We start from the raw sequence: 25,342 nt of genomic DNA on the forward strand, positions 1-25,342 counted from the left end.
CTCATGTTGGACCCATGTTGGACCCATGCTGGACCCATGTTGGACTCATGCTGGACCCATGCTGGACTCACGTTGGACCCATGTTGGACCCATGCTGGACTCATGTTGGACCCATGTTGGACCCATGTTGGACCCGTGCTGGACTCATGCTGGACCCATGCTGGACCCATGCTGGACCCATGTTGGACCCATGCTGGACCCATGTTAGACCCATGCTGGACTCATGCTGGACCCATGCTGGACCCATGCTGGACCCATATTGGACCCATGCTGGACTCATGTTGGACCCATGTTGGATCCATGTTGGACCCATGCTGGACCTATGTTGGACCCGTGTCGGACCCATTTTGGTCCCATATTGGACCCATGCTGGACCCATGCTGGACCCATGTTGGATCCATGTTGGACCCATGCTGGACCCATGTTGGACCCGTGTCGGACCCATTTTGGTCCCATATTGGACCCATGCTGGACCCATGTTGGATCCATGTTGGACCCATGCTGGACCTATGTTGGACCCGTGTCGGACCCATGTTGGTCCCATGTTGGACTCATGCTGGACCCATGCTGGACTCACGTTGGACCCATGCTGGACCCATGCTGGACTCACGTTGGACCCATGCTGGACCCATGCTGGACTCATGTTGGACCCATGTTGAACCCATGTTGGACCCATGCTGGACCCATGTTGGACTCATGCTGGACCCATGCTGGACTCACGTTGGACCCATGCTGGACTCACGTTGGACCCATGCTGGACCCATGCTGGACTCATGTTGGACCCATGTTGGACCCATGTTGGACCCATGTTGGACCCGTGCTGGACTCATGCTGGACCCATGCTGGACCCATGCTGGACCCATGTTGGACCCATGCTGGACTCATGTTGGACCCATGTTGGATCCATGTTGGACCCATGTTGGACCCATGTTGGATCCATATTGGATCCATGTTGGACCCATGTTGGACCCGTGCTGGACTCATGCTCGACCCATGCTGGACCCATGCTGGACCCATGTTGGACCCATGCTGGACCCATGTTGGACCCATGCTGGACCCATGCTGGACTCTTGCTGGACCCATGCTGGACCCATGCTGGACCCATATTGGACCCATGCTGGACTCATGTTGGACCCATGTTGGATCCATGTTGGACCCATGCTGGACCCATGCTGGACCCATGTTGGACCCATGCTGGACCCATGTTGGACCCATGTTGGACTCATGCTGGACCCATGCTGGACCCATGCTGGACCCATGTTGGACCCATGTTGGACCCATGCTGGACCCATGCTGGACCCATGCTGGACCCATGTTGGACCCATGTTGGACTCATGCTGGACCCATGCTGGACCCATGCTGGACCCATGTTGGACCCATGCTGGACCCATGCTGGACCCATGTTGGACCCATGCTGGACCCATGCTGGACCCATATTGGACCCATGCTGGACCCATGCTGGACTCATGCTGGACCCATGTTGGACCCATGTTGGACCCATGTTGGACCCATGCTGGACCCATGTTGGACCCATGCTGGACCCATGTTGGATCCATGTTGGACCCATGCTGGACCCATGCTGGACTCATGTTGGACCCATATTGCATCCATGTTGGACCCATGCTGAACCCATGTTGGACCCATGCTGTACGGTCTCTTCTGAGATTATATTATCTCAGGTAAGACTTATGCAGACATAAGTCTTACCCCCCCCCCCCCCCCCCAGCTTACACAGTGAATATGGATATTCGTAACGATCAGGTAATTGGCAGGGTGTTGGAGAGAGGTCATGTGACTGATTGTTGACCCCCCTCCCTGCCGTATTTTCTACCCAATCACATGACACAGCCACCTGCTGGAAACACACCTTCAGTCAACCTGTTTATTTTATTCCCACTGTGTGTGTGTGATCTGTCCGTCTTGCATATGTTGTTTAAACCGGTATCTCCCTGTGTGTGTGTGTGTGTGTGTGTGTGTGTGTGGGGGGGGGGGGGGGGGGGGGGGCGTTCACACCTCTCAGTACCCAGAAAGTGACCTTGAGTCAGTCTGGTCCCCTGTTTGTGACAGCGTGCCACCGGTAAACTCCACCTCTTCCTATCCTCTTATCAGCAGTATGTAGAAGGAGACTCTGTCAGGTTCACGTCCTGCTGGAAGGAGACAAAAACTTGTTCAGTTAATCAACATAATGGCGCGTCCCTTATCTTCTTCCAGTTATAATGCACTATTACTGGTTCCTCGCTCCGCTATGCCGTCAGTCTGCTGTTTGCAAGGCAGGGAAAGCTCTCTCTTTATTCCCAGCTTCACGATGAGCAGTATACGTCTCCATCTGTCTGACATTAGCGCTCTGGGATCTGTTGTTTGTCCTCACCATAAAGAGTTTGACCCTTTCAATGATAACATGACTGTTGCGCTCCGCATTATCTGCTATCATCAGGAAGTGTTTGGGTCTGGTGGAGCTGGCCTCTTTTGGCTCTCCATGCTCTAACTTTGACATGAATCCTCCTGGTTTACCTCCCTGAACTCGTACAGGAAAAATCATCTCAACTTTTCAGTTATTTGGGATATTTTGAAGGAAAATCTTGGAAAAATAATTCATGTGGATTTCTTTCTTTCTCTTAGCCACATGTTTTTCCTGGCCTCTTCTTCTGGGACTAAATATCCTTCTGTGGTCGTCCCGGCGTTTAGGATCTGCTGTTGCTCTCATCTGTGCCTGTACGCTCAACAGAACAGATTAGCGAGCTTATGGAGGTCCACAGGTTGTTGTGGACTAGACGTTTCCCTTTATCATCCTGAAATTTTACTAATAAGAGGATCCCTGAGCGCCTGGGAGACATAGAAGGAGTCTGTCAGCATGCAGCTCCTGATCTTTAGCTGCTGGGATGCTTCAGGTTTCCAAATCCTCACCCCCCATTGAGACCCTTACCTCCAGCCAGACTCCCTGTTTAGCTACATGTCGCTGGGCCTGTCTGAACCAGATTATAAGACCTCCCTTTTTTCCAAGGTGTGTTTCTTTCCTGCAGGAGTTCTACACTGATGATCCGAAGACCTCTGAGGACTACGGACGGATCATCAACCAGCGTCAGTTCAAGAGGATCAGGGGTCTCATGGAAGGCAGCACGGTGGCGTTTGGTGGAGATGCTGATGAATCGGAATGCTACATCGGTATGCGGCGTGTTTTGTTGGAATCAAACACCTGCAGTGACAGCTGACTGATGTCTGCATATGTGCAGTATGAAGGAAACGCTGACCCTCCCGTCTTCGCTGCAGGTCCAACCGTGTTGAAACATGTGACACGGGACTCCAGCGTGATGAAGGAGGAGATTTTTGGTCCTCTCCTGCCCATCATCACAGTGAGAGGTGTGGATGAGGCCATCCAGTTCATTAACCAGGGAGAGAAGCCGCTTGTCCTCTACATCTTCTCCCGTGACACCAAGGTAACGCCCCCCCTCCAGTCCTGTTTATGTTGTTTAATCAGGTCTATGAGATGATATTCCGTCTTTCTTCCCAGCTGATCCAAAGAGTGATCGCTGAGACGTCCAGTGGAGCTCTGCTGGCAAATGACTGCATTGTTCACTTTATCCAAAGCTCTCTGCCCTTCGGAGGTGTTGGTAGGTGTCTGGATGAGCATGATGGGATCCGTCCCGCCGCCTTCCGCTGACCTGCCCCCCGTTCTTCCCCAGGCTACAGCGGCATGGGTCGCTACCGCGGCCGGCACAGCTTCGACCAGCTCAGCCACCTCCGCAGCTGCCTGATCAAACGGCTGAACATGGAGCGAGTCAACAGCATGCGCTACCCCCCCCACACCCTGCAGAAGCTGGGCTGGGCTCGCTTTTTTCTCCTCACGCACGTCAACGTGTGCAGGTTGCGCCGCATGCTGCTGCTGGCGGTGATGGCGGCTGTGGCGGCGTGCACGGCACAGGTAAGGCAAAATACACACATGTTGGTCTCCACATACACACGTTGGGTTAAACAGATCAGACTTCATGTTTTCTGCTCTTCTGATGAAATTTTCAATTGTTTTTAGTGAATAAAGTTTCTCATTTACTTCCCAGGAATTTCACATGAATTTTACAATTTTCATATGAATTTCAAGATTTTCACATGAATTTTACATACATTTCACATGATTTTCACATGATTTTCACATGAAATTGACAATTTTTAACATGACTTTTACATTATTTTCACAAGTTTCACATGACTTTCACATGAATTTTATGATTTTTCATACAAATTTCACATGATTTTCTCATTAATTTCACATAAAATTCTCATAATTTTCACATTATTTTTCTCATGAATTTGACCTTACTTTCACAAGAACTTTGTGATTTTCACATGAATTTTACACTATTGTCATGAGTTTTACATGATTTTCACATGAATGTTACCATTTTAACATGCATTTCACATAAATTTCACATGGTTTTTTTCTCATTATTTTCAAATAAATTTTACGATTTTAACATGACTTTCACATTTTCAGAAGTTTCACATGATTTTTACACAAATTTTATGATTTTTCACGTGAATTTCACATCATTTTCACATAAATTTTACACAGATTTCATATGGTTTTCACAGAATTTCATATGAACTTCAGATAAATTTAAAATAAAATTTCACATGATGCTTACATGATTTTCTCATTAATTTCACATAAAATTCTCACAATTTTCACATTATTTTTCTCATGAATTTGACCTTACTCTCACATGAATTTCACATGATTTTCACGAGTTTCATATGCATTTTATATGAATTTCATAATTTTCACATGAATTCTCACATGAATTTTTATGATTTTTTTTACATGAATTTTACATGGTTTTCATGTGAATTTTACATGAATTTGATCATTTTTTAAATAAATTTCACATGAATTTTAAAGTAGTAATCAGTGATTTCAGTCCTCTAACACTTAACTTGGTGGAGTCTTGTTGTCAAGCGGTTCCCGTTCAGGCTCCACCTTCAGACCACCTCCACCACAGAGCAGGAAGAAACAAACTCTCCCCACCCAGCACCACCTGGGAGGAGATTGGATAAAAAGAAGGCTTGTCAACTGCAAATAAACCACAAAAAGAGGAAGATGAAGAGAAATATTTGACTTTGCATACAAATAATACTAAACTGCAACAAGCAAAACATTTCTATGGTAACCGAAACCAAACAAAAGAAACAAAAATAAAAGCAAATAGGAAACCATATATAACTGTAACTGGTTTGTTGTCTTTAATAAAAACATAAACAAAAGATCTTAAGTCTTAAGCACTCACAGTGGGTCTGTTACACATCATCAATAAATCTATATTAAAGTCCGCAGTTTGCCAGAAACATTGAAAGGGTTAAAGGTATGTTTTTATGAGGACAAGAGACTGTATGTTTGTTTAATTAGTACTCGTAATGGTATTTCCAGTGAAATTCAGGTGGCAACATGGTAATACCACTTCCTCCTGCTCTGTTGGACGTGGCCTGAGAGTGGACCCAGAACTGTCCTCACAGTGGAGCTCTGCAGCCAGACTGTCCTGCTTTACTCCACAAAAGATGAGCAGAAGATTAATTTTATTTAATCGGAAGTCTTTGTTTTGCCTTTTAACCAAATGTAAATAAAATTAAAACCGCAGGCGGTGATATAGGCCCTCGCACCATGGCGCCGCTCGGCATAATGCCACCGCCTCCCCTGGCAACATCCTTCCCATGCCTCTCTCAACCTAAAGTGCAGCCAGACTGCACTTCAGACCATTTAGGTTTTATGAAGGGTCACTTCCTGTCACCAAGGGGCGGGGCTAACTTATCATCTAATTATTGACATGCACAAATGTGAAGGATATGACTGGCATCATCTGTAGCAAATTTGGTGCAGGTTGGTTGTTTTTTGGGGGATTTATGTCAGTTTTTCTTTTCGTTGCATCACATCTGTTTTGCTGCCCCGCCTCTCCTAAACGATATCCCCTATTAAAAGAAATAGCACAACTTCTAATCACACATGCCTCTTGAGCATCCTGACTCATTTGGGTTAAAGTTGGACAAAATTCTTAGGAGAAGTTCCTCAAAATGCATGGCAAAGAAAATGACAGAAATGACCCCAAAAATGGCACCTTTTTCAAAATGGCCGACTCCCTGTTTGATTTAGCCCATATGTCCAAGAGACTTTTTTGAAGGTACTGGGAGCGTCTACAAGTTTCCCGAATCATAACCATGTCAGTCAATGTAGTGGGCGGGGCTAATTAATTAAAATATTGTAGGGGGCGCTATGGAGCCATCTACTATCTTCTCCACTATATTGTAATTTTACTCTATTAAGGACATAACTGTCATGACTCATGGCAAGTATGGTGAAGATCAAAGGTTTCATGGCTTTGTTACAGGTACTTCCTGGTTCACGATATCAGACACTTCTTGTTGCCAAGGGGTGGGGCTAGTTCAGAGTCATATTATTGCATTGTAGATTTTGTTCATCATGGGACTGGCATCAAATGTGTCGATTCCTGTGCTGATATGTTGTTTTATGTGGGAGGTTTAGCAATAAGTCTTTGTTAATAAGACATCAAACTTTGAGGGCCCGCCCCTCCTAAACTAAATCTTCTATTAGAAGAAATAACACAACTTTAAATCACACATGCCTCCTGAGCATCCTGTGCAAGTTGGGTGTCAGTTGGACAATATCCCTAGGAGGAGTTGTTTAAAATGCATGGCAAAGAAATGACCCCAAAAATGGCGCCTTTTTCAAAATGGCCGACTTCCTGTTGAATTTAGCCCATATGTCCAAGAGACTTTTTTGAAGGTACTGGAAGGTTCTCCAACTGTGCTGAATTTTATCCATGTCGGTCCATGTAGTGGGCGGGGCTGATTGATTGAAATTTTGTAGGGGGCGCTATGGAGACATGCTCCATTTATTCCATAATGTTTCAATGGGGCTTAGTTCAGGGCCTTACTGTCATCAGTCATGGCAAGTTTGGTGGCGGTCCAAGGTTCCATGGCTTGGTCACAGGTACTTCCTGTTTCATGGCGTTGGACCGCCATTCGCCATGTCCCGTTTAGCGTAGCAACTTGAGGTTTTTATTGTGGCATCATGAAAGGGTTTGACATGTTTTGGAGGAGTCTCAAGTGTTTTGGACCATTTGCTTAGAAGCATGACCCTCAAACGTGCAAAAAAACACTTCCTGTTGTAAGTGGGCGGAGTTTAGGTCTACACCAGCAATGTTCACATTAATCTGTTCAGGACTGATCCCTTATTAATCCCTATAAGTTTTAGGGTGATCAGATCAAAATTGACAATTTTATAGTGATTTATGATGTCACGCCGCCACATGGAACTTCGCCATGGCGTCACGGGCACGCCGTGCAGCGTAGAGCAACGTCCTTTATAAGATCTCTTCACCAACATGTTTTGTGATGCCTGAGTGAATTTGGGCCATGTGGTGTCCACCAAGCCAGAGTTATGGGTGTGTGAGCAAAAAACAACACTTTTGACCTCCAGGGGGCGTGGCTATTTCATAATCAAAATATTGACATATAGAACTCTGTAGGAGGGGACTGCCATCATATCTAGCAAATTTGGTGCAGAAATGTTGCTTTATGTGGGAGTTATATCCGTTTAATTTTTCCTGGCGAGACATCAAACTTTGAGGCCCCGCCCCTCGTAAACTAAGTCTCCTATTAGAAGAAATAACACAACATTTAATCACACATGCCTCCTGAACATCCTGAGCAATTTGTGGCTCAGTGGGATAAAAGCTCTAGGACGAGTTCGTTAAAATGCGAGGCGCTAAAACGCCAAAATATTGACTTTGACCTAAAATGGCCGCCTTCCTGTCGACATTTCACCATGACATTAGGAGGATTTTTTGTTCGCCCTAGCATGTAGATCATGTGTATGAATTTTCATAAAGATTAATGACATGCAGTGGCGGGGCACCTAAAATAGGTGGCGCTCTCATTCAGTTTCGCCCAAACATTCTGGAGCACCTCAAAATATCAAATTTTTCGCATTCCCTTGGGGGGGTACGCAAAATTTGGTGAGTTTTTGAGCATGTTCAGGCCTCCAAAAAAGCAATTCATTTATTAGGATAATAATAATAATAATAATAATAATAATAATAATAATAAACGCTGCAATTACAATAGGCCTTCGCACCGCCAAGGTGCTCGGGCCTAAATATAATAGATATTAATTAACTACAGAAATATTGTAGTTCAAAATGTGTCCACCAGGGGGCAGAAGACAACTATCAGATTTATTATGACAGGTTTTAAGCAGAGTTTTTATGTCAAGCGATGCAGTAGTTACCAGCTTGTTATATATATATATATATATATATATATATATATATATATATATATAAAAAATTGACTATTGAAAGACATAATCTATGATGACTGGAAGGTGTCTACACAACTGGAGGCTACTCCACAGTGGCTTAGTATTTCCACCTCTCCGTAGTTGTGTAAATGATGAGGACTGAGAATGAGAAGGAGTTCATGGTGTGACTGTGTGAGGGAATGAGAGGATACTTTTACTCTGAACATTTGGGAACATGAACGGCTGGAGTGTGTATACGTGAGACCAGTAAAGACTGGAAAAGCCTCCTACTGCAGAAACTCGGCTCGGAGCCATTTCATTACTGCATATCAAAGTGATAAAGTTAGATTAGATAAAAGTTTATTGTCTTTCCAAGGAAGTGTCAGAAATTCATCTTTGACAGCTATGATACAGAAACAGATCAGGACAAAATGCAACTGGTCCTGCTGGGGGGGTTTGTTACTGGATCAGTCGGACTTTATCACAGGTAAAACACTTATTAACATTAATCAGGACCACGTAGTTTTTTAAAGCTGGTTTTCTGAATTAATGAGATAATTTCACAAAATAAAACCAGAAAAACAAATGTTTCCTCAGGCTTCCTGCAGCTTCTTCACAGAAACTCCATCGGGCCTCACTGGTCGACCTTCACCCAGCCGGACTCACTGGGAGATGCTCTGGATGTAGTTTTGGTTTTATTTGTGGACTTTGTGGTTGACTGGAGTTGTAGAAACTCCAAGATTTTTTACTGGGAATAACAGGCTTTTAAATGATCATTAAGTCAGAGTTTATGCATGTGTGAGATGTTTTCAGTAGAATTATTTAGTTAATTGAGAAAACAAGCTTTATGAATGCAACACGCTTCCATCATACAGTGTACCATGTTAGCGCAGATCCATTGAATAACCTGTAAATAATGAAAACTTCCACTTTTTTATTGTCTTTTTAGCATGAAGCCCAATAACATGTTTCATTTTAATGATTTTACAACACCTATTTAACAACCTGATTTCATTTTATTTATTTCATGTTGTAATATTGCTGTTATCAGTGTTTTATTGGAGTATTAGGTTTTATTTTCTGGTGCAGGGTGGCTCTGCGTGAGCTGCCCTAAAACTTTACAGGTCACACTGGATCCAAACAGGCACGAAACATTTAATCACAAAACAGTTTTTCTTTTTAATAACTAAAAGTTTCCACAGCTGTGTCGTCATCTGTCCTCATAATGAGAAATAAGATTTATTTATGAAACAAAATAAGATCATCTGGACCTGTTGGCGGCCCGTTCTGGCCCTCAGACTGCATGTTAGACACCTCTGCTCTATTTATTTATTCATTTTTTCTATTTTCTCTGGCGTAGCATTAATTCCTGACCTCTAACTGCAACACATTTAGTTTCTGAGCCGAAATCTTCCAGGACTTATGAGTAATAATATCTGTACTAAAAGCAGGAATTGGCTGTTAATAGTTATAAATGTTTTCATGTCAACGAGTGATGCGCCATAAGTCATGTAAACACTGGAGATGTGACAGAATAAGATTTTCCCAGTTAATCTGATGCGCCTCGTCCCACCGTCCCACCCGCCTGGACCCTCGCACAACAATGGCTTTGTCCGGGATGGACAATGTGGTGTTGTCCAGGAAATCTAACCACATAATGCCCCCTCATCTACCCTCCCTCTAATTACCCAGCATGCTTCGCTGCCCGCCGCTAAATGGCCTTTTTTGTTTGTGCCTGTTGTGTGAAAACTCTGCTGAGTGTTGATGTTGCCTGCAGAGGTTCCTGTGACGGAGGCCTGAAGGGGACCACCTGGTGGACACCTGGGATCCGCATGTGTCCACGTGGAGCATCTTCACATCTGAAAGATTTCACATCAGTTTGATGGAAAAGTGTTTAATCTACAATCAGTTCAGACACAGCATGTTAAATACTAATTAAATGATAGTAAACATGAATATGAGGGATTGTTTTGTTTGTTTCCATGTTCTGATGTTACTGAGCTGTGATGAGAAGAGTTATTATCAGTTATGAGTTTGAAGTGTCTGGCTGGTCTCCATGTTGGAGGCGGGATGAATGAAGCCCCCCCTCCCTGGTAAACTGATCCCAGAGCAGCAGATAAACAGTGTGGTAAGTCAGCTGGTCAGACGGGACCCCTCTGCATGCGGCGGTCACCCGAGCCGCTTCCAGATCAGATCAGACGGAAACTTCAGCTGCTTTCTGACTGGAGCTGCTGGTGTGTCTCACTGGACTGAGGTGAGTTTAACGTCCTCACACTGACGCTGACTTTCTGTAGTTTACTACAACTAAACATGATATTTAATCAGGAATAATTTCTCTTTGAAAACATCCGTTTTATTAATAATATTTAGTTTAAAGTGGTTCATAATTTGTAAAAAGGAAGATTCTGTTTTAACCTCCAGCTAATTTGCTCTTATATAATATATATATATGTGTGGATAATATATTATATATAGTTTAACCTTTGATGACAGATGAAACAACAGTATCACATTAAATTAAATAAAAATAAGATGTGGTGATAATTACTTCCTGTCATGTGGGGCAGATTACAAATATAAACTAATTTTATTGTGTTATTGTGTTAAGAAATTAGATGAGATTAATTTATAATACATGTCAAATACATTTCTGGTACATTCATATATGATATTCTGTTGTTGCTACAAACCATTTCAATTTATTCTACTTTTTAAACAATTACATATGGTTATTATATTTCATGTTATTTATTTATTTAATTTTGCACCAGTATTTGATTGCATTTTATCTTATTCCAGGATTTTAGTTTTTGTAAACTTTATTATTATTATTATCCTTATTATTATCATAATATAACAAAATATATACACTACCAGTCAACGGTTTAGACAGAGTTTTGGGAAAATGCATGAAATCAGTTGACTGGTAGAAAGTCTACATGTCGGTGAGTTCAGTCCTAAAGAAGTCCGGTGAACCCAAAGTGGCATGTTAGACAGTACTTATTTTTTACGCTTTTGTTTTACAGTAAAATGAGGCTTTAAACTGCTTGAATTTAATTAAAATAAGATGAGATGTCATAAAAGCTTCTACTGGTACAGTAAATGAGCATTTGCTGGACCTGCTGCTCATCCCACACATACAGTTTTCTTACAAATGTGGCTCTATCTGAAAGAGAAATAAACATTAAGCAGTAACTGGACCAGTAACAGACAATGGTTTCTGACCTGCTGCAGGTGACGGCATGGAGAGGCAGGCAGTGCAGCGGGCCAGGGAGGCCTTCATCAGCGGCAGGGCTCGACCTCTGGAGTTCAGGCTGCAGCAGCTTCATGCCCTGCAGAGGATGATCACAGAGAAAGAGACGGAGATCGCCACAGCGCTCAAACAGGACATCAACAGGGTGAGACTGCCTCGCCAAACGCACCTGGAGGAGCTCTGTAGAAACCAGTTTGGCTTGTTAACTCATTGTATGTGTGCTGGGTGTCCTTCAGAGCCAATACGACACTCCGCTGTTGGAGCTGATTGGCATTGAGAATGAAATCAAGCTGGCCATAGAAAAGCTCACGGAGTGGGCGGCTCCTCGGCCTGTGGAGAAGAACCTGCTCACGATATCAGACGAGGTCTACATCCAGCCAGAGCCCCTGGGGGTGGTGCTCATCATCGGAGCCTGGAACTATCCCTGGGCCCTCACCCTGCTGCCGCTGGTTGGAGCCATCGCTGCAGGTGGAGTTCAGGCTGGGTTTTTACACAAACAGGACAGGTGTCCCACTGGTGTTACAGTCATGATAAAACTTTATTTCATTTTCATGTCATTTACATGGAAAGAAAAATGTAAACAAGCAGGACAGACTGTGATGTTTGTCTGAGTCCTGGGAATGGGTAAAGTAAATGGACAAAAGCAGTAATCCTAGTAAACGAATAAAGTAGTCTTAGGAATGAGTACAGTAGTACTAGGAGAGAGTAAAGTAGTCCTAGGAATAAGTAAAGTAATCCAAAGACCGAGTACAGTCATCCTAGTAACAAGTAAAGTAATCCTAGGAATGAGTAAAGTAATCTTAGGAATGACTAAAGGCATCCCAGGAATAACTAAAGTTGTCCTAGGAAAAAGAACAGTGATCCTAGGAACAAATAAAGTTATCCTAGGAATGAGTAAAGTAATCCTAGGAACTAGTAAAATTGTTATATAATGAGAAAAGTAATCCTAGGAATGAGGACAGTAATCCTAGGAACAAGCAAAGTAGTCTTAGGAATGTGTAAAGTAATCCTAGGAATGAGTTAAATTGTCCTAAGAATGGGTAAAGTAATCACAGAAATAAATAAAGTAATCCTAGAAACAAGCAAAGTAATTCTAGGAATGAGTAGAGTAATCCTAGGAACGAGTTAAGTAATTTTAGGAACAAGTAAAATAATCCTAGGAATGAGTAGCGTAATTCTAGGAATGAGCAGAGTAATCCTAGGAATGAGTAACGTAATCCTAGGAATGAGTAGAGTAATTCTAGGAATGGGTAGAGTAATCCTAGGAACGAGTAAAATAATCCTAGGAATGAGTACAGTAATTCTAGGAATGAGGAGAGTAATCCTAGGAACGAGTAAAGTAATCCTAGGAATGAGTAGAGTAATTCTAGGAATGAGTAAATTAATCCTAGGAACAAGTCAAATAATCCTAGGAATGAGTAGAGTAATTCTAGGAATGAGTAGAGTAATCCTAGGAACGAGTAGATTAATCCTAGGAATGAGTAGAGTAATCCTAGGAATGAGTAGAGTAATTCTAGGAATGAGTAAATTAATCCTAGGAACGAGTCAAGTAATCCTAGGAATGAGTAGAGTAATTCTAGGAATGAGTAACGTAATCCTAGGAATGATTAAAATAATCCTTGGAATGACTAGAGTAATCCTAGGAACGAGTAAATTAATCCTAGGAATGAGTAGAGTAATCCTAGGAACGAGTAAAGTAATCATAATAATGAGTACAGTAATTCTAGGAATGAGTAGAGTAATTCTAGGAATGAGTAAATTAATCCTAGGAACGAGTCAAGTAATCCTAGGAATGAGTAGAGTAATCCTAGGAACGAGTCAAGTAATCCTAGGAATGAGTAGAGTAATTCTAGGAATGGGTAGAGTAATTCTTGGAACGAGTAAAGTAATCCTAGGAATGAGTAGAGTAATTCTAGGAATGAGTAAATTAACCCTAGGAACGAGTCAAGTAATCCTAGGAATGAGTAGAGTAATTCTAGGAATGAGTAGAGTAATCCTAGGAACAAGTAGATTAATCCTGGGAATGAGTAGAGTAATCCTAGGAATGATTAAAATAATCCTTGGAATGACTAGAGTAATCCTAGGAACGAGTAAATTAATCCTAGGAATGAGTAGAGTAATCCTAGGAACGAGTAAAGTAATCATAATAATGAGTACCGTAATTCTAGGAATGAGTCAAGTAATCCTAGGAATTAGTAGAGTAATCCTAGGAACGAGTAGAGTAATCCTAGGAACGAGTCAAGTAATCCTAGGAATGAGTAGAGTAATCCTAGGAACGAGTAGAGTAATCCTAGGAACGAGTCAAGTAATTCTAGGAATGAGTAAATTAATCCTAGGAACGAGTCAAGTAATCCTAGGAATGAGTAGAGTAATCCTAGGAATGAGTAGAGTAATCCTAGGAATGAGTAAAATAATCCTAGGAATGAATAGAGTAATCCTAGGAACGAATAAATTAATCATAATAATGAGTACAGTAATTCTAGGAATGAGTAGAGTAATCCTAGGAACGAATAAAGTAATCCTAATAATGAGTACGGTGATCCTTAGAATGAGAAGAGTAATCCTAGGAACAAGTAAAGTTGTCCTAGGAATCAGTATACTGAACACTAAAAACTCATCTTCCTCTCCACCGTCATCATGCTCCCTGTGAACTACCTGCAGCACTACTCAGTCACCTGACTAAATAACACACTGATTTATGAGAAGTAAAGATATTTAAAGACTTAGTAACAGCTGAGAAAATCATTTTTTTGTGACTTTTCCTGAAATTTTCCTTTCTGCCCTCGTTATCCCTCGGTCTTCCACTAGCTAACGTTAGCTAGCTCTTCAACAGAGAGAGTGACAGCAAATAGACGGGAAAAGCAGAGCCAATCAGAAGAGATAACATTACTTTAAAGGCGGGGAGAGTTAAGCTTAGCTTCACTCTGATTATCTGAGCCTTCAAGTTTTCCCTATGACTCAAGTGTTTCTGTTTATGATATTATACAGCAACACGTGAAGCGAAACTCTGCTGCAACGTCACGTAGCGTCCGGATGTAAAAGCTGTATAGTATGTCTTCTCAGCATTGGGAAGGCAGCAGCGGCTCTAGAAATACACATGACAGATGTCACTGTGTCATCAAACATGTCTGGTGTCTTCAGCAGAACAGAAACATCCCCACAACATGATGCTGCCACCGCCGTGCTTTGCTGTAGGAAGGATGTTCTCCTTCATTCACTAAGGGCTCCAAAACAGAGCGAATCCCCATGTTAAAAACACCAACTTCACAGCAGAAATAAACATGTTTACAGCAGAAATAAACATATTTACAGCAGAAATAAACATGTTTACAGTAGAAATAAACATGTTTACAGCAGAAATAAACATGTTTACAGTAGAAATAAACATGTTTACAGTAGAAATAAACATGTTTACAGCAGAAATAAACATGTTTACAGCAGAAATAAACATATTTACAGCAGAAATAAACATGTTTACAGCCTGGTACAAAAATCCATTTTTGGTTTAATAGTTCAGGTTTACCTTCATGACAACTGTGGGGGGAGTGAATGTTTTTGTAACTAAAGACTTTAGAAGTAATTTCATCTCAAAATTTGGCATAATTAAGGGCGTGTCCATTTGATTGACAGGTACCTTATCTCCCGTTGCAAGAAGGAGGAATGTTGAACAGCCACAGTTTTTAGCCGGTTAACAGCCCGCTTACCTCCTTTAGCTGGTTAGCGTCATGTTTGCTCGGTTAGCTCTTAGCTACCGGCAAGTCGGGGTTCGCTAGATGTCAATCATCCACCTCCACGTTCACACCCCCCCTCTCAGCTCCACCTCTTTGCCCAGTTTTGTATTTTCTGGGAGAGATGAAACGCGTGATGCTGCCAAGATGGTGACGGTAGGAACCGCCCAATAAGCTTCTATTCGGCTCTTCGGAAACCTACGGGTGACGTCACGGAGGCTCCGCCCATCTTCAGTCTGTACTACAAACATAAAGTTCAGTTTTGATCTCATCATGATCAGAAGACCTTACTCTACATTTTTTAGATTACTTCAATTCTTTTGGCCACTCTTTAAACAAACCCGCTTTGTGTTAAAATGCTGAAACTCTGAGTTTCTCCTGGTGTGCCTGACCTTTGCTGCTTTCCTGCAGTGACATATCGCTTCATATCGTATCATACGCTTTAATATTCTTCAGCTCGCTGGTTTTCATTATGCTGCAGCTTATCTGTCATGAATTATTTCGCTGATATCTGATCTGTTTAAAAGACACTTGTTGCTCTGAAGGAATTAATTTGTTTTGGCTTCATGTTCTTTTCATGTTGGCTTTAAATACAAACTTTACATTTCATCATGACCTTTACATCTGTTGCAGCAGCCTGGAGAAGTCTTGTTCCCTCCTCTCCGCCTTTCTTTGTTGCTGGGAAAGAAGCATCCCGCTGTTTGACTGCCCTCCATCTCTGCATTCTCATCCTCCTACTTGCCTGCTCTGCGTCACTCGGTGATCTCATTCCATTCACAGAAACTCGTGTTCTCCATCAACAGGCAACGCAGCTGTGGTGAAACCGTCAGAGCTCAGCGAGTATTCGTCCCTGCTACTACGAGCGCTGCTGCCTCGCTATCTGGACAAGGTCTGAACACCGCCTGCTATTGTTGTGCAGAAGGCCTGCAAGGTTAAAGCCTTCTGCAAGGAGAGTCAGACATATCACTGATATTTATAACGCGGTACATGATGAAGCTTAAGGACTGACAGCGTCCAGAATCTTCATCATCCTCGTATTTCACTCACCTGTCAGTCACCCTAACTCCACAACAGTTAGGTCTCTGTTAGTTAAACAAAAAACAATGATTATAAACCTCATCAGGTCGTATTTTATTCCCAGTAGAAGATAAACATCATGTCAGACGATGAAACTGAGATTTTTTATCATCTGATGGAGAAACACATCTGGAAACAGCTGGACCAGGAACTGGAACCAGTCAGAACCAACTGGAGGAGCGTCTGACAACTAATCAGGTTAATTATCAACAGGCCAGTTACTGGACTGGTTTAACTGGGAACAGGTCAGTAACATGACTGGTTTAACTGGGAACAGAGTCTCTCAGATGGAAAGATGGACAGAGCTTCACCAGTCTGAGACAAACTGGATCTAAACGTTCAAAAAAATGTGAAGCTCCACCGTCATCTACAGATCCAGAGAATCAGAAGGAATCTCTGTATGCTGGGGATAATGATGTCTGGTGATCTTCTGCACCAAAACCAGACATGATTCTGTACTGGAAACCAGTGCATGGACTCAGGAAGATTCCAGAAACCAGTGTGAACCCAGTTCAGGCTGAAATCCACAAAGCTCCATCATATGTGAAGAGGATCCAGAAACACGCCGTCTTCTCTGGACCAAAGCTCATTTAAAATGTTCTGAGTGGAAACCTGGATCAAGACGTGGAATAGTTTGTGGACAGCATGGACGGCGTGTCCTGCAGACTAAAGAGGAGAGGGAGCATCCAGCTTGTTACCAGCCTGCATCTCTGATGGGATGGGGTTGCATTAGTGCCGATGGCGTGGGCAGCTTCCACATCTGGGAAGCTCCATCAATGCTGAAACATCTGCTCCCATCCAGACAACGTCTCTTTCAGGGAAGACCTTGCAGGTTCCACCATGCTGGACCACATCCTGCATCATCACAGCATCTGGAGCATCATGGAGGCAGAAATCCAACAACAAGGTCCAGGACTGTTCACAATCTGCTCATATTCCCCATCAGGTGATCAAACGTCTCAGTTTCATCATCTGACATGATGTTTATCTTCTACTGGGAATAAAATACGACCTGATGAGGTTTATAATCATTAAATTCTGCTTTACTTCACATCTTACACATAATTAAGTTTTACAATCAAAGACAACAGCAGATAAAACTTGCTTTATTTATCTCCAGGATCTGTATCCAGTGGTGACAGGCGGCGTTTCAGAGATCCAGGAGCTGCTGAGACTCCGGTTCGACCACGTTTTCTACACAGGTAGTAGCACGGTGGGGAAGGTAGTGATGGAAGCTGCAGCTCGGCATCTGACTCCAGTGACTCTGGAGCTGGGAGGAAAGAGCCCCTGTTACATCGACAAGAACTGCGACATCAGGATCGCCTGCCGGTAACACAATCTTTACCACAGAGAGCTTCGTCTTCATTTCTAGTTTTTAAATGAGCCCATTCGATACTTTAAGACTGCATGTAGCTTTAAACTCTAACACCAGATCTGTTGGCATTGACTGACTCCAAAGCCGCTTCAGAATGGAACATTAAAATGATGTGGTGTGTGCAGTCGCATCACCTGGGGGAAGTTTGTCAACTGCGGCCAGACATGCATCGCTCCAGACTACATCCTGTGTGAGCCCTGCATCCAGGGCCAGGTGGTGGAGCGCATCCGACACACTCTGCTGGTAACGTTCCCTCTCACCTGAACTTTGACCTGCCGGGGACGCAGGATGGAGCTTCATCAAAACCCTTTTTAATCCTTCTCAGGAATTCTATGGCGCCGATCCCAAAAGCTCTCCTGATTACGGCCGAATCGTCAACCAGCGGCACTTCAGTCGGATCATGAGTCTGATGGAGGGTTACACGCCTGTGGTGGGCGGACAAAGCGACGCCTCGCAGTGCTACATCGGTAAGAGGAAGAACCACTGCAGAGTTTTTATTTTCAACTCTAAGTTAACAAAAGCAATGTTCCTTTCAAAGCTCCAACGGTGCTGAAAGACGTCCCCCCCCACTCCAGGCTGATGCAGGAGGAGATCTTCGGCCCGCTGCTACCCATAGTGACTGTGAGTGACATGGACGATGCCATTAACTTCATCAACGAGAGAGAGAAACCACTGGCGCTCTACATTTTCTGCTCTGACAAGAAGGTGAGAGGAAGGCGAATCATGAAGGAGGTTTTAATGTTGGCAACTCGTCCTCATCTCGCGCTCTTTTCTTTCCCTCTTGCTGTTTTTAAGGCAGTGAAAAGGATGATTGAGGAAACGACGAGTGGAGGAGTGACAGTCAACGACGTCATGATGCACTATGTGCTCAGCTCGCTGCCGTTTGGTGGTGTTGGTGAGAATAATGACACAAACTGCGTTTCCATTACATTTTTTTTTTTTTCAAAATAAAACAATATTTCTAAGTTTCGACAAACAACAATTGCGATTTGTGGGTGTTTCTATTGAACAGTGTTCAGCACATAAGTTCTCGTAAAATCTTGTCGTCACCCAAACGAGATTTGCAGCTTAATCAAGGTAGACACGTATTTTATGGCTTTTAGCTTTGGCTTTGGAGAATTTGCTACGGCTTTTTTCCCTCCTTTTCTCTTCCAAAACTCAGAAATTTGCTGTTGTTTGTACCCATAGACAGCATAGGAAAGATGGACGGAGCCTCCTCCGGTAAAAAGTGAAGCCTGTGCAGAAGTGCATAAAACTGCAGTTCCTCCTTCTGCCACTAGGGGCTGCAAAACAGAGCAAATCCCCATAGACTCCCATGTTAAAAAGACCAACTTCACAGCAGAATTAAACATGTTTACAGCAGAAATAAACATGTTCACAGCAGAAATAAACATGTTCAAAGCTGAAATAAACATGTTTACAGCAGAAATAAACATGTTTACAGCCTGGTACAAAAATCCATTTTAGGTTTAATTGGTCAAGTTTACCTTCATGACAGCTGTGGGAGGGGTGAATTTTTTTGCAACTCGTCCGTTTTAAAGTAATTTAATCTCGAAGTTCAGAATATTTAGGGGCGTGTCCTTTTGATTGACAGGTACCCGATCTCCCGCTTCAAGTCAGAAGAACGTAGAACAACCGCGGGTTTTTAGCCGGTTAACAACGTGACTTACCTTTAGCCCGCTTACCTCCGTTAGCTGGTTAGCTCCTGTTATCTCCTGGTTAGCTCGGTTAGCTCTTAGCTACAGAAAGCTCGGAGTTCACTCGATGTCAATCATCCACCATGACGCTCACAGCCCCCCTCTCAGCTCCACCTCTTTGCCCATATTTGTATTTTTCGGGTGAGACGACACGCACGCCCCTGCCAAGATGGCGATGGTAGGAACCGCCCACCGAGCTTCAATTCAGCTGGGTGACATCATGGAGGCTCCGCCCATCTTTTTATGTTTCTTCCACACTGCGCCATCTTTATCGGAAATAAACTGGTCACATGACCCCCACACGTCACATCCGGCGACATGTCAATACAAAACAAGTGTTTCAATTACACTTTTGTGACATATTTCTATATCGAAACGTCTGAAAAGACACCTTATGAGAGTATAAAACCTTTCTTTTAGTGACATTTGAGACTTTTTTTTTGTTTAGAAATGTAGTTGTTAGCATTTTTTCTTATTGTGATATTCAGTTTTTGTGCAGCTCTAAGGCATAGACACCTATTGTTCATGTCTTCCTTTCCAAAGTTCGAGCTAAAACCTTAATCATGGGAATGAGTAAAATAATCCTAGGAACAAGTGAAGTAATGCTTGAAATGAATAAAATAGTGTTGAGAACCAGAAAACTAATCCCATGATTAATAAAGTAATGCTAGGTATAAATAAAAGTGTCCTAGGAACGAGTAAAGTAATCATTTGAATGAGATTGTTACCTGATGTTTCCTGAAACCCACCATGACTGTGTCTTTGGTGTTCCCCATCCAGGTCAGAGTGGTATGGGTCGTTACCATGGCAAACACAGCTTTGACCAGCTGAGCCACCACAGAGCATGTCTCATCCGCTCGCTGAACATGGAGAGCGTTAACTTGGCGCGCTACCCTCCACAGGACCGCCGGCGGGCCCGCAGGGCCCGCATGGCCCTCAGGACGCCTCTGATCGACACATCCAAGAGGACGCTGATCTGGGCCGTCGTTGCCACCGTCCTTGGTCTGGGTCTGCTGATCACACTGCTGGTCATCCTGCTCATCGCAGCCGGGCTCAACTGCACCTGCTGGTACTGGAGAGGGTTCTACAACTAGAGAGGGTTTAATCTGTCCGAACACGTCAGGATCGTATTTTAGATTCAGATTTACAACAGTAAATAAAAAATAAGCATAACCTTCTGATCTAACTTTGATTTGCTGTGTTTGTTTTGTATCAGACGTCTTTGTTCAGCCAAACATGTGAAACATAATTCCTTTTTATATGACGTTAATATTCGATGTAGGAGGAAATGCTCATGTGTGCTCACTTTGTTGGAAAAATAAAAGATGGTTTATTTATCATTGTTTTTTTTCTGTTGATTTATTTGTAAAATGTCTTCATATTGAAGGTTTTCTGGCTGTAAACTGTAAACAAAACCAGGATTAAATTATTCATAAATGTTATCAACCACATTTTATTCCCAGTAGAACATTACCACCATTTATGTTCTCACTGGAATTAGAGATGTTCCTGTCACAGTGAGATAGTGATATTTGTGGATTAATTTAATTAATCTATGTCATCTAATTAATTTATTAGATTTTCCTCTCAGACCTGCATTGAACAGGAATCATTTTCATTTTCTGTTGCACTTTTCAGCAGCAGCAGCAGCCATATTCTGCAGTTTCTGTGCTATGCAACACACCATGCCGCCACCAGGTGGCGGCGGAGAGCTGCAGAAACGGCCCTAATCCTGAGAACATCTAACTTTACAACTATTTTTTTCTTTTTGAGCTGATTTACTGTGTCCCAGATGTTTTAAGAGCTCTGTTCTTTGTTTAATAAGCTCAGCGCAACTTTTATTTCTGCTTATAAAATCCAGTATGATACCATTTTATTTGCCTTTGTATCACTTAAGAAAATGTTGGACTGCAGGAGAAGAGTTGGTTTCCATGCTGGCTGTGGTCCATGTTGCCTTCAGTTTCTGTCATGCCATGAGAGCCATGAGAGAAGAGGACATCATGTTAGGACATCATGTTATGTACAGCCTGGAACTTATCTCAGGCTACAGGCTGCCATGTCTGCTTCTTCTGCATCCACATCTGCATGTGATATATTTGTGTCCATATGACTTACTGTAAGAGTAGATTATTCTGTTTAGTCTCTTGTGAAGTTTTGTATGTCTTAGTTGGTTTGTAGCCAGCTGAAGGACCTCTCTGCTCCCTGCTTCCCTCCTTCCCTTCACTTCCACCTGGACATGGAAGAAGCCGGACGCACATGCCACAGGGAATCTGCCAAGAGGGATCTGTTTGGTTCAGGCGCTGGTTTCCACATCAGAACTGGATTGACTCCAGTCTGCAAGTCAAAAATGCAGAGGGAAGCAGGGGTCATGTGATGATGGTGAGTCAGGCGGATGCTTCTGCCAGAGCTCCCTGCTTCTCTGTGACAATTTCCCCATTATCCTGACAACAACTGGGTGCTTTCAGACATTTTTCTTATGTCCATAACAGCCTATGTCCTTTGGAAGCTTTAACAACAAGTCATGGGACAAGACGGAATAAATAATAAGACAGAGGAATAAAATACAAAAAGACGTCCCACCCATGCCTGAAGATGACATACAACCTTGTTAAAGTCATTGATGAAGAACATAGCCTGTTGGCCGAATCCTAGGAACTACAAAGTAATCCTGTGGGTAGTAGGTAATCCTAGGAACCAGTGACGTAATGACCAGAGCCTCATGGTCAAGCGGGCCAATCAAAACAAAGCTGTGCTCTGGGAGCTAAGCAGCGAAAGGAAACTTGATGCGAGCCGGCTCTTCTGATTCACCACAAAGTATCGGCACATCACTAAAGTCTATACAGTTCAGAACTGTACATCCCAAACAAAACACCCGTTGTCAAGAACTAAATGGCCACCAGTAACTCCCCGCTTAGCTGGAAATGCAGTTCAGAGACTGGTAATTATGTTTCCTGCCTCTGGTCATGTGTGAAGCTACAAAGGTGTTTGTCTGGTATGAGTGACCGAGGCTGTGTGGCTGATCGTGGTGTCCTTGATGGTCGGACCACCGACAGGAAACACACGAGACTTTTGCTGAGAGGAGAAACCTTCTCCTCTTCTGGACCAAGAACGTTTTAACGATCTGCATTCCCAGTAAACACATCACATGCTTCACTCCCAAGTAGATGCTTTCTGTAATGCTGGGCGGACACTGTGCGATTTTAGAAATCTGACTGTCGGGGAAATGCTCCGACCGGGTTTGTCCCTCGTACTCTGTTTGACCCTACGACATGTGTACTCATACTGTACGACTGCTGTCAGCCACGATTATTGACAACCACGACTAGTTGTCGGCGTGTGACTGCACGACGTGTTCAAGTGTGAACAACGAAAAACAAAGGTTCCTAGTTCCTATGACAACCACAGCGTGCATGACAACAAGATGGCGAGCAGGCAGCAAGTTGTTGCAGTTGTGTGCGCTGTCTTGTGCGCTGAAACAAAATAAAAAAAAGAAAACCTCGTCTTCTCTCCATAGCTCTACTAATCTCTCATCTAGCAGCTGTGTCCACCGCACACGTCTGAAGTTGGGGTTGTCCGTCATTGTTTAAAGCTCCACCGGTGTCTTCTGCGCAGGTGCGAACGTAGAATTGTGACGTAACACCACTCACACTGTACGAGCGACGGCGAAAATTTCTGACATGCCAGAAGTTTGATCGGGAGGTCGCAGCATCATCGTTAGAATGTAGCAGCAATTAATCCTTCCTCGTGAGTGTTCTCACACTGTACGGCTCACGAGCTCCCGACCGGACATCCCGACGCTACGATGTTTCCATGATGACGCAACGTGGTCTGCGACAGCAAAATCGTGTCGTAATCCCCTCAAAATCGTGTCCACCCAGCATAAGGTGTGGCATCCTGATCTGCAGCATAATGGACCCAGTCTGTCGTCCTCCTGCTTCGTGGATTTTCCAGCTCAGCCTAGACTATGACTTTGTTCTAAATGCTCACTATCCTGCAAACATCTCTTCTCCTTGCTGTGTTGTATGTGTAGTGCTGAGTTTACATGGGAGTTTTAATTCCGCTTTAATTCCGAATAAAAGTTAATTCAGCTTTAAACTGATGAAAAACAACCATGTAAACACTTAATTCCTAATGCAAATTTCTCCTTCTCAGTTGCTGCAAAAAGTGAAGTAGTATGCTGGTGTTGAGCTGCTAATTCACATTTATAATAAAAATAGCGGTAAAACGGGTATTTATGTAGTTTTTACAAGTTACGACAGAAAAGATGAGAAGCAGGGAGCCAACTTTGTTTATTTCAGGTATACGTCATCCGTCACGTATCCAATCAGAACCCTTCCCAACCCGCCTCTCTAAAGAGGAATTTAGTGAGGACGTGTTTCATTCGGAACTGTTTTCATGTAAACTCGTAGGAGAATACAATTATTCCTAATTATTAACTCCGGATTAAAAAAAACACCATGTAACTGTGGCCAGTGTCACCTGGATGCTGCCTTGTCCTGCAGCAGGAAAGTGAGAGAGAAGAAAATGAATGAAAAATGGCCCATTTACAGTTTTTCTACTGACTAAACCCACATTCTCTCGTGTTTTCCTTTTCCGTCGTCTCTGAGCACTTCTGGGTTTTGTATTTTAAGAAGGTAAAATAAAAGACATCAGTGTGTCATAATGAAACTTCTGGAGGCTCAGATTTGAGACAGGATTATTCTGTTATCACAAGAAATCAGAGCACAACTTCTGTAATTTTGGAATAATGTAGTAATTTTATTCATGCTTATGTATAGTTTTTTTCTTTTAAAGGTGTCAGTGGATCGGGTGGTCAGGCTGCTTGTCTTGTGACCTGATGGTCTGTAGTTTGAGTCCCACACCCCAAAGCTGCTTCAGGCCAGAGGAAGATGGTTCTTCGAGGGCCAAAGCCTGGATAAAAGCAGAGAGTTGCATCTGACATAAAATTCTCCAGCATGTCCCCCTTCAGAGGGACAAGCTGAAAGAAAACATACAGTTTTTCTTTTCATACATATTTGTTAACTTTACTTTAGATTTGTGTTAATATATTTATCTATAAAAAAATAAATAATTTTAATTTTTATATTCTATATCATTTTTAAATATCTAAATATAATTTATACTCTAAATATAAATCCATAAAATTCTTTTTTTTAAAAATGTTTATAGAATTAAAAAAAAACAAATAAATGAATAAAATTTACAATAAATCATATTAATTTTTCTCAACTTCCTATTCATTCATTTATTTTTCTATGCTGCCATCAAGGTACACCTGGACAGGTCATCAGTCCATCACAAAACCAAACAACTATTCACACTCACTCCTAGGGACAATTTACCAATTTAACCAAGTCACCTAACATTAACATCTCTGGATGGTGGTAGGAAGCAGAGTTCTTGGAGAGAATCCACACATACATGGGGAGAACATGTTAACTCTGCACAGAAAGACCACTGGTTGAGCTTCCCCCAAACCGAGGCTCAAACCAGCGACCTTCTTGCTGTAACGCCACAGTGCTGACCACTACAGCATTGTGCTGCCCTAATATCACATAGTTATTAAATACTGCAGTTACTTTTATTAAAATAATTACAGAACATATCTTCTATGTTCACATTAATCCTGTCAGCCACACTGGACCCTGTTGTGGTCCCCGGGCCGTAGGTTTGACACCCCTAGTTTGATGCGTAATATCACACTGGGGCATTTGTGGACTGGATCTGAAGCTACTCCAGCAGTTTTTACTGGTTCTGGCTGGGTTCACCCTCCCTCAGCTGCCCCACAGCATGATGGGGCAACAACCGCTCACTGGGAACCACTAATCTTCCAGTTGCTGGTAGCACAGGAAAAAAACCCAAAACAAATCAGCACCAATCCTCTGGGATGCATCTGTCTAGAAAATATTT

At 42.8% G+C, this 25,342-nt stretch overlaps 1 pseudogene across 1 annotated transcript in view; it reads left to right on the forward strand.

Annotated features, from left to right (window-relative positions):
• Positions 1–20,763, forward strand: part of LOC306760679 — a 29,843-nt pseudogene extending 9,080 nt beyond the window's left edge. The window contains exons 6-16 of the transcript XR_013771855.1: positions 3,021–3,434; positions 3,509–3,608; positions 3,681–3,959; positions 11,537–11,700; positions 11,792–12,023; positions 16,087–16,172; positions 17,481–17,689; positions 17,861–18,202; positions 18,274–18,440; positions 18,531–18,630; positions 20,213–20,763. The product of XR_013771855.1 is annotated as an uncharacterized misc_RNA (transcript). The remainder of the gene's footprint in view (positions 1–3,020; positions 3,435–3,508; positions 3,609–3,680; positions 3,960–11,536; positions 11,701–11,791; positions 12,024–16,086; positions 16,173–17,480; positions 17,690–17,860; positions 18,203–18,273; positions 18,441–18,530; positions 18,631–20,212) is intronic.
• Positions 20,764–25,342: the final 4,579 nt, after the last annotated feature.

This window comes from Telmatherina bonti, assembly GCF_933228915.1.
Source record: "Telmatherina bonti genome assembly, chromosome: 9".
NCBI lineage: Eukaryota > Metazoa > Chordata > Actinopteri > Atheriniformes > Telmatherinidae > Telmatherina > Telmatherina bonti.